Below are 11,164 nucleotides of genomic sequence, written 5' to 3'. Positions count from 1 at the left end.
CTTAGGAGTTAAGTAAATCTCTCTATATAAGGAGAGGAGATGTATCAATCTAATCAAGTAAGAGATTAGAAGGAAAACCCTTCCCTCTTGCCGGCCATGGGCGAAGCCCCGCGGCCGGCATTCCCGGCGCCCAAAACCCTAGCCGCCGCTCCCTCGCCTCCTCCTGTGAACAGTTCCCGCGGTACTGTAGCTCCGCGGGTACTGTAGCGCGCCACCACCGCTCCCTCACAATCTCAATTCCAATCGCGTTCATAACAAAGTGCCTTTGGAAGAATTATTCATTGGACGATAGTTTTTGAAATAGAGAAATATCCATGTTTGCACATGCATTTCTCTCTCATTCTCTTCGAATCCAGAAGAAAAGAAAAACAATAACATCTATCTCGTGTGCTTGTTCTTGTCCCTTCATTTATTGTTTGTGTACAACCGACATACATTTGAAAGCATAACTCTCGACTGCTAAATACACGACACAAATATGCTTACTATGATATATCGCCCTATTTGTGCCAACACGAATAAACAATGCTTCTAATTATGAAGTGGTTCCATTTTTCGGCATGGCCTTCCCCTGCAAGAAGTGCTGAAACAATATGAATGCCTGTCGCGGTCTGTGGAGAGGGACCTCATGCCCTGCACCACGAATGGTCACCAAGGTCAGGCCCTTGTACACTTGACTCCATCCGCCAACCTATTCAAAACCAACCAGAACAAAAGAAACATTAAACACAACGTCAGTTGTTGCCTTTTAGCAAATATACGAATATATATAGTTGAACGATCGATTTGGATAGGCAGTCTTCTAATTATACAGTTCAAAAAAGTCTGTCATGACTCATGAGGTTCACATGAGGAATGTGTTGACACATAATCGCGCCAACACACTCAAATACGCTAGAACGCGCGGATCGTCGACACGATCTTCACCAACGGGCTACCTGCGCACAGACCGATCAGACCGGTTCTACAGAGAACGCCGCGAAAACCTAAAACCTCGAGCTCGGGAGGGACCCTGTCGGAGCTCGTGGATCTAGGGTTGCTCTGAGGTCGGCAGGCCACTCAAAACATCCTCGAACGCCGTAGAGACGAGCGAAGAACAGCAGATGAGATTGGAAAAATTAGGGTTTGGAGGTAAAAAGTAAAGGATAAGTGTGTGAATCGATTGGGATTACCCTCAATCGGCCGTGGCCCTTCATATATATAGAGTGGGGAGGTCTGTACCCATTAGAAGTCAGAACCCTATCAAATCCCGTGTCAAAATATAACTCCTAACTCGGATTGGGCATTTCGGACCGGTCTGACCGGTCTCTGGACCGGTCTGACCGGGGTGCAGGTCTTCCGGGAGGCATAACTCCCTCATCCGGACTCCAAATTGGACGTTCTATATATGGATTTCGATCGTCTCAACGAGATCTACGTAATGGTGCAGTCCAATTTGCAATTTGACAAACTTGTCTAGACCGGTCTGACCGGTTTATAGGAGAGGTCTGACCGGTCTGTCCAGATTGCCCAGAAAACCTTCATCATGTCAAATTTGGGTGTCAACATATACCCCCCTGTTTCTTGGTAAAGCTTGCGTACCAAGAAACATTTCTCCATGCCCAAAAATATACTTGAACAACGAGAAGCACCTACGCACCAATCACGTATTGCATTCAAGGACGATATCACATATCGGTCATGTCATCTTGTGTAAGTGAGACAAGCCTGAGTATATACAACTTCGGCTGTGAATCATGTCCTTCAAAGGAACTGCTTCGGTCCATCTAGTAAAATAATATGTAGCAACTAACACAAAGCAATGTCTCTTTGAAGATGGATGATTAATTTAAACAATGAAATCTAATCCTCAACCTTGGAACGGCCATGATTTGATAATAGGATGTATCAACACAGCGAGCAACCCACTGACATTCTTCACACCACTTACACTGCTTGAAAGAATCAGACATCATGGCATGCTAGTACAAATCGGCTCTTTTAAACAACTACTTCATCTTGGGAGCCGATTGATGTGTACCACAAATGTCTTCATGAACGTTCCTCATGGCAACTTTGGTCTGGTCTGAGCTCGAACATTTAAGAAATAAATACTCGGCTATTCAAAGATAGAGCTTAGCGTCGACTAAAATATTTTTGAGTGTTATCCGCCGAATATCCCTTTCTGCACCGCGACCAAAATCTTTAGATAGGAGATTACAGGAACCCTCTAGTCCTGATCTTCGGCTTTAGTGATGAATCACCTTTCATAGCTGAATTGGTGTCTCCAGTAGTTTGGGCGGTCAGACCGGTCTAGGCGGTCAGACCGGTTGCATCGACCGGTCGGACCGGTTCGTCCAGAACCTGTAACTTGGCTTTTGCTTGCATCGGCTTTCGAATATGAAAATATTTCCTCACAATTATTTAGCCAGATGCTTGCTTAGCCAGAGCAATAGCCTGTCCATTCTCTTCTCTTGGTATATATCTTATAACGAATTCATCAAAAGAAAAAATAATATCGAGGCACTTGTCAAGATATGCATTAAATATCCATTATATCATTAGCATACTTTGAATACTTGCTGCACCACCAAAAGTGAATCACTAAAGGCTTCAACACGTTTCACGCCCACAGATTGCAGAAATTCCAAGCCAAATAAGAGCGCTTCATACTCAACTTGATTATTTGTGCAATCCTCTTTCGTTCGGTTTGAGAACTCAAAAAAGCACCATTCAGAGAAATAAGAGCAGCACTAATTCCTTGACCATCATCACAAACCGATCCATCGAAATATAATTTCCATGGCGTGCAAGTAACATAGCCGACTTCCAAACCATGCTTATCATTAATCCGATGCTCAACAATGAAATCCACTACAATTTGGCCTCTCATAAATTTCAAGGGTTCACAAGCCAAATCATACTCAACATATGCTTGAGCACATCGGTCTGACTTACTACTATGCTAGTACTAGATAGTAGATGATGCCTCAATTTGGTACAAGTATAATAGAGAGACAATATAACTTCTTAGTAAAAGTATACCTTGCCTTCGCATTAATAATTCATCGGCTTATATAAGTGATGACATACTCCTTGTCTTCGGTTTCTTGAGTCAAAATAGTCCCAATGACTTGTCTTCAACGGCCACATAAAGTCTAAAAGAAACCTTGATCTTTTCAATGGCCTCTTGCTATTTTGCTCCCCAAGTAAGTTAGTTTCATTCTTTAACCGAAGAATAGAAGAAAGAGCATCAATATGCCTCATTACAAACAGTTTGCCAATTTTCTAGCTCGAATTGAAAAACTTCTAATTCGACTTTTATCTGCTGATGTTGCAATTTTCAACCAGCTCAAGACCTCAAATACATAATCAAAGTCTTGAGAGCCCCTTGCAAACTGATCTGTTGCATAGAAACTTCATGAGGTAAATTATCATGTGCCAATATTTTGCCCCCCGAGCACTTAAATGTCGTTGAGCTCCATATTGCTGCGCCTTTGGTGTAGCCTCATGATCCACTAGCTCCTCATCGCCCTGTACCGAGAATGCTAGCGATGTTTCTCCATCGCAAGGAACCGAAACAGGTGTTGCCAATTCGGCTTTCTGTCCTGCCGCAACCTCAACCGGTCTAACCGGTTGCTCTGGGCGGTCAGACCGGTCGCTTGAGTTAGTTCAACCGGTCATACTGGCTGGTCAACTGCTTTGACGCTCCATACCTTGCCCTGAGGGACCACTGATCTGTAGTGATTGAATTGTTTGTCCCTCAGCCTCTTGAACTCCTGCTCCTTCTTTTCCTGAGCACGTAGGCGCTGCAACTTCCTTCTTTGAGTACGAGTCAACCCTGGAGGAGACCATCTAGGATGAAAGTACTTTGATGTTGAACTATTGCTGCTGACCTCATGATCATTAGCCACAATCGGCCTTTCGGTAGAAGGATTGACCTATTTACCAAAAACTATCGGTCTTGTACCCGCATCACTGGCAGCCACTTTGGTATTGCCGACCTGCACATCATCATCGGCTTTAGCTTTCTCTAGGTCAATAGTGAGTTGTACCTCTTCTTTCTTCCCCTTGACATGGTAAACCTGTCTTGGAGAATGAGCTTTGTCCGGCCTCTGATGAGACCGGTCTGACCGGTCAGTGGTGAACGGTCTGACCGGTGCAGGCTGTCGTCTCTAACCTGATCGGTGGGGTCCCAATCGGTCGTGCACTGGTCATGAAACCTTGCTGAACACAGGCCTTCTGTGATCGTCCTCCCTGTAGTGAGATGGTGGGCATAGCATCGGATAACAATACATCCAGATTCCTTCATGCCCCCATGTAGGACAAGAAAAACCCGATGACGGTGACGCCCATGATGTAGTAGCATACACCTTCTGAAGAGGGAACACTATAGTACCATCACCCCTACGCTTGCTGGATTCCCTCCTAGGAGCAGAATGCTTGCCTTGACGCGGAGGTGAACTTGGTTCTTTTTTTAGTGGCCGATCTTTTGGAACGCCCTTCGTGTACTTGTTTAGTAGCTGAGTAAAGGTGAGCTTCTTCTTTGTAAAACAATAATACACCTTTGACTCATTAACCTTACTAGTACCTCCTTCCGGGCGCTTAGGCTTGAAAGGTCTGGGCCGGCCTTTTGTCTGACCGGTCTGACCGGTTGAGGCGACCGGTCTGACCGGTCGTGCCTGAGTTGCAGGCCGACTCGTCTTTTGAGAGCAACTTTCTTGCCCCCCGGGTCTTGAAGTTTTGACAGTGATCTTCAATGACTCCTTTCCATCAGGAGTCTTCTCCATCGTCACTTCCCTAGCCTGAATCTTGTCATTGATATTTTTCGGCCTTGGCTCACCAATGATAACATTTTTTTCCTTTTGCTCCTTCGGCTTGTTCCGGCCGAATGAGTACCTTGACATCATCCAAATTAATCGTATGGACAGGGAATGACACCTTGTCATCTTTCACCTCATGCATTGCCAATCGTCCTTTATTAACGGCCGATTGGATTTTTCGACAAAAGATATTGCAATCATTAGTTGCATGAGAAAAAGTATAATGCCACTTGTAATATGCATGCCGTTTTAGTTCCTCAAGTGACGGTATGGCATGAGACAACTTGATATTCCCGCTTCTAAGCAATTCATCAAATATACGATCACACTTAGAAACATCAAATGTGAAACAAACTTGTTCTTGCCAATTCTTTGAAATCAGCTTAAGCGATGAACAAGAACATGGCTTAGCTTCTGATGGCCATATGAATTCAGCAACTTCCTTTTTCTCATCGTCTGAATCAGATTTACAATCGACATGTATGAACCGATGAGTATTATGAGCATCTTTTGCATTCTGGAGTCTAAATTCTAAACCCAAGACTTTTATGTGCAAATAATTAACAGTGTAGTACTCAAAGCCTTCGAGTTCTTTTTTCAAATAAGAACGCAAACCATCAAAATATAAATCAGCCAATTCCTTTTCAGAAACTGTTAAATTGAAGCATCGGTTTTTTATATCTTTAAACCTTCGGAAGTAATCCGAAGTAGGCTCATCTTGGCCTTGTCTAACCGATGCCAAATCCGACAGTTTAGGTTCATTGTCCCCATTATAAAAACGATCATGAAACTTACGTTCCAACTGATTCCAAGATTGAATAGAAATTGGGGCTATTGAAGAAAACCAAGAAAAAATGGTTCTACTCAAAGATAATGAAAATAAGCGAATACGCAAAGCTTCATGGAAACTAGCTTTTTCCAGTTGTAAGATATATTGGTCAACGTATTCCCAAGGTGCTCTATTATCATCACCACTTAATTTCACAAAATTAGGAACACACCAACCAGCAGGAAAAGAAACTAAATCAAATTCAGCAGGATATGGCTTTTGGTATAATGTAGAATTACCTATATCCACACCGAATTTAGTTTTCATCGCACTAGCCGGATCCTCTTTTAACCTAGCTGGATCGGCTTTGCATCTACCACTTGTGGATGCTTGTGCTATAGAAGTAAAATGATGTTCTATAGGATTATCTTGTACCATCATCTGATCCAAACTTATCGGTGCATGCCCCACAGAATTTCCATGTACACTATCAAAAATCGGTTCATGTGGAGAACCAGATTCTTGTGAAGGAGAAGGCTGCACACAATTTGTCATCTCATTGGTTCGGCTAAGGGTGGCCGAGCAAGGAGTAGACGTGTTTAGTGTAGATGTTACTGGGCTGACCGCTGATGCAACGGTCTGACCGGTCTGTTGGACTGGTCCGACTGGTCCTGCCATGTTTGGTTGTGATGCTCACGGTGGTAGTGTTTGCCCTTTATAGTAGTTCATCGGCATGGCATATGATGCTTCTTGGGCAGATGCTGGCGTAGCCGATGAATTAATAATTTGAAAAGCACAATTATCATCTACAGATTTGCCTTTTTTCATAATGTCTAATTGACCCTTTAAATCATTCATGGGCTTATATATACCAGCAATCTTTTGATCCATAATAGATGATAATTGGCAAAACAAGTCGGAAGATAAAGTGCATACATCGCTTATTACCTCGACTTGCTTATTCTTGAGCGTGAAGGAGGACATCACAAAGTCTTGAACCCTCGTGACCTGGCCTTGCTGATTTTTCTTGAATCCCTTCAAGAATTGTGCTTTGAAGTGCTCCCTGATCGCCAAGTACTCTTGGCGCTCCTCCACACTTAGTTCCTCGATAGATGTGGAGATGTTGCCTTCGTCGAGGTCGGTGTTTTCGCCCATCTATTCTAGGGAGTAGATTAGATCGGTTTTGAATAACCAGATTAATCGTTCCCCAGCGGAGTCGCCAAAAAGTGTGTTGACACAGAATCACGCCAACACACTCGAATGTGCTAGAACGCGCGGATCGTCGACACAATCTTCACCAACAGGCTCCCTGCGCACAGACCGGTCAGACCGGTTCTACAGAGAACGCCGCGAAAACCTAAAACCTCGAGCTCGGGAGGGACCCTGTCGGAACTCATGGATCTAGGGTTGCTCTGAGGTCGGCAGGACACTCAAAACATCTTCGAACGCCGTAGAGACGAGCGAAGAACAGCAGATGAGATTGGAAAAGTTAGGGTTTCGAGGTAAAAAGTAAAGGATAAGTGTGTGAATCGATTGGGATTACCCTCAATCGGCCGTGTCCTTTCATATATATAGAGTGGGGAGGTCTGTACCTGTTAGGAGTCGGAACCCTATCAAATCCCGTGTAAAAATACAACTCCTAACTCGAATTGGGCGTTTTAGACCAGTCTGACCGGTCTCTGGACCGGCCGGTCAGACCGGGGTGCAGGTTTTCCGGAAGGCATAACTCTCTCATCCGGACTCCAAATTGGATGTTCTATATATGGATTTCGATCGTCTCGACGAGATCTACGCAATGGTGCAGTTCAATTTACAATTTGACAAACTTGTTTAGACCGGTCTGGCCAGTTTATAGGAGAGGTCTGACCGGTCTGTCCAGATTGCCCAGAAAGCCTTCATTGTGCCAAATTTGGGTGTCAACAGAATGCAAGTTGAGTGGAATGAACCTGACCTGTTTGTGATCATACCACGGGACCAACTCGTGGCAGTTGGAAGGCCCAGAGCATCGATGGAGTATCTTGTTGATGTCAAGGGGATCACTGCGTCAGTATCTCCGCTGCGAAATAAATGGAGGACCAAATCATTCTCTTGGTTTTTGTAGCAAAAGGAGGCAAATGTAAATTCAGCATAATTGTGCCCTTTCGAGTGCAGATGATGACAGATCGTTACATTTTTCTGCCCACCCCTGTCGTTCCAAAATCAACATACATGCGAGTGTGCAATACCTACTGGACTAGAGCCTATCCACGCATCCAAGGGGAAAAGAATTGGTTCGAGTAGTTGAATTCAAAAGCAGTTCTGTTTCACTTTCGAACATGATTTTCTCGCCATAATCTTCTTGATGACAAGTTGACAGTGACGCTCAATTCAACCAGAGATGAGATGATGCCGAAATTTTCCGCATAGATGACAATAATGATTTCGCAAATGTGTCCACAACGGCGCGGACAAGGAGCCGTGCAGCAAAAAACAACGAGTGGTCCATTTGTGACCTCATGGTACTCAGGAAAACGAAGGGTCAACAATGGAATCTTCTGCGGATGACACAATGCACGAACTACATCACCTTCTAACGTGATTATTCGTTCCAATCATTCCTGCTGATGCATGATGGGCACAATCTATGCTGTTAAATATTCTGTCTGTTCTTACGTATATATGTTTATCTCACAAAAAGTAAAATATATGATGTTTATAACAAGCAAATTTGTTCAATTTGTTGTATGTCGTACACATCATATTTAAAGGTTGAGCTAGTGTATGCACGCAATTTATAACTATATATATAGAAAATTTTTAAATTTCGGTAAGGATTGCAAGAAAAAATTGATCCAAATCCAAACTTAGTATGCAAGCTCTAAATAAAATCTCGATAATAAACAGGAAATAGCGCAGCTACCTAGATTTAATCAAACCAAGTTGCAGGGAACTGACCTGAAGACCCATATCCTAAGGCCAGCTGCAATAAGCTCCTTGTAGATAGGAAGCATGGATCTTGGTGAATCTCCCCAGTGATCATACAAGGGGTCGCTGCGGATCATATGGAACAAGACGAATAAGCAGCGACCATACATGCATGAACCCAATGTGGCACTACTTAGGCCGCACATGTAACTTCCATGTCGATCAGAATAATCAAATCTATCACAATCTGGACTTAAACACTTTGCCCGGCCCGTCATGCATGTGTGCATTAACTTGGCCATCAAAGTAGGAACGAACCTGCAGGTGACCCAAGTGTAGTTTATGCCGGTGACGTTGGCGTGGCGGGCCCTTTGCACGTCCGGCCGGTTGTAGTAGACCGTTGAGTGGCTTTCGGTGCACGGGTCATAGGATCCCTTCATCCATGCCTGAAAGAGCACGCACCCGGCCGGCCACATCATATGCGTAGACGGTCAAGGTTGATCAGTGAACACGAAGGAAAGGGGGGAGAGGAACGACGAAAAATAAGCAACTCCAAGCGTTTGTTACAAATTTCAGACTGAAATACAACTTTTTGAGCATGGGAAGATCGATCGATCTCCTCGCGTTACTCACGTGTCGGCGCATCGGCCTCCGGCTCTAGCTCGCCGCCGCCACTGACGTCTGGTTGCACAGGGGCGTGTAGATGCTGTACACGTCGATGTCGCCCTGCTCTGGGGCGGCAGCATTCTGGGAGGCGTTGTACGCCGGCGAGGGGTGCATGAGGGAGTCGTTCAGGCAGGTGGCCCGGAGGAGTTGGTATGTGGCGTCGGAGATGAGCCCGTGGTTCCACCACGACTCGAACATGCTGGCGTAGTCGGTGTGGTCGTTGGTCACCGCATTCCCGACCTGCAAAGGATTTCATGTGGGTGTGGCTCGATCTTCTTCCAGACAGAAAGGCACGCGTCGGATTGATGAGGCGTTGAGGCCGGGCAAAGTACCATGAAGCCTTTGAAGTTTATGATGGGTTTCGCAATGCCGATGTTGTTCCGGTGCACAAGTTGGGACAGCTGCGAAGTGTAGTGCCCTGCCGATTTTATTCAATTCTTGCGATGATAGTTTCATGACTGAAAGTACTTGGTAGCAAAGCATACACGACACGACACAGGGTAGAATTAATGAAGAGAGCAAGCAACCTGCGTAGCTCTCCCCGGCGATGTAGAAATCCCGGTACTAATACTGCGGGAACCTCTCGAACCATTTCACCAGGAAAGCATAGGAATCATGAGCTGTGACGACATTTTCGCATAGTGAGCTGAAGGCTCAAGCCGCGGATCGAGCAACAGAATATTGTGGAAGTGAAGGCACCGTCAGGTGCGTGAAAGCGTACCTGTTCTGTTGTCGCCGGAGGTGGTGTTGGTGTACGAGAACCCCACGCCGGCCGGCGAGTCAAGGAACAGGATGTTCGCCGCTGCAGCCATTCACAGTTCAATCTCAGCACCGTCAGTTCATTACCTGTAAGGCAAGTTTAGTTTTCAGATGGCTGCAAGATAACAGACCTCTGTTCCATCGGTACTCGTTGTCTCGTTGAGGAAGAGCGTCGCGCCGTACGGCCGGATGCGGAACGCGCCGAGCTCCTCCGACGCGCCGTACGCCACCGACGAACACCCTGGCCCGCCGTTCAGCCACAGCACCAGCGGCGCCGGCTGGGCCTCAGGGGGCACCTCCTGCAGCCAATAGAACAGCGCCCGTCCGGCGACCTCATCGACCGTGACGTACCCCGAGTACATCGGGAAGTCCACGGCCGGTTGCCCGGGCAGCCGGTCGATGCGGTCGGCAGCCATACTGCTCGCCGCGGCCGCTCGCCATGCCGATGCCAGAAGCACGGCAAGGAGTACAGGAGTTACAGGGAAACTACGGGCCATAGGGGGCCCAGTATCGGATAAGAGACTAAGAATTTCTGAAGTGCAAATTTGTAACACTTCGCCGTAGTAGAAGTGTGGAAGTACAGTGAGTATAAATAGAGGAGCTTCATGTCATTGTTTGGTTTGGACCGCACGCTCTCTTCTGATGTTATCTTTTTTCCTACTACTAAATTTCAGTTTATTGGTCAAATTTGACTAGGACAAAAAAAAACTAAAGAGTAAGATTGCTACCTCTTGTATGTAGTAGTTACAGGATCGTCGTCAGAGAAATCCACCAAAGAAAAGAAAAAGAAATGTGTAGCGATGCTTGCCAAGTTGGAGACCTTGATATCCAGCTACTAGTTTTTCTGCAGCACTAGGCTAGTGTTAGGGGTCAAAAAAAGAGATCCTAGGCTTAAGTAAGTGTAAAGTAGAAGGTTCTCTGCTCCAAATCTTGAGCTGAATATGAACTTGTTTTTCTTGCAGGTGTTCTTCTCTCCGCAAAATCGTAGCACATAACTTTGACTAGGACAACAAAAAACTGAAGAGTGATCGAGATTGCGACCCCATGTAGTAGTTATAGCATCGTCGTCAGACAAATCCACCAAAGAACAGAAAAAGAAATGTGTAGCGATGCTTGGCAAGTTGGAAACCCTGTTATCCAGCTAGTTTTTCTGCAGCACCAGGCTAGTGTTAGGGGATCAAAAAGAGAACGTAGGCTTAAGTAAGTAGAAGGTTCTCTGCTCCAAATCTTGAGCAGAATATGAATGAACTTGTGTTTCTTGCAG

The 11,164-nt window shown here is 45.4% G+C and overlaps 1 pseudogene; it reads right to left on the bottom strand.

Moving 5' to 3' along the window:
* Positions 1-359: 359 nt before the first annotated feature.
* Positions 360-10,568, bottom strand: LOC120665976 (annotated as a pseudogene).
* Between the last annotated feature and the right edge of the window lie 596 nt (positions 10,569-11,164).

The sequence above is a fragment of the Panicum virgatum genome, chromosome 3N, assembly GCF_016808335.1.
Source record: "Panicum virgatum strain AP13 chromosome 3N, P.virgatum_v5, whole genome shotgun sequence".
Classification (NCBI taxonomy): domain Eukaryota; kingdom Viridiplantae; phylum Streptophyta; class Magnoliopsida; order Poales; family Poaceae; genus Panicum; species Panicum virgatum.
Note: the sequence above shows the minus strand (reverse complement) of the source record. Positions and strands in the feature narration are given on the sequence as shown.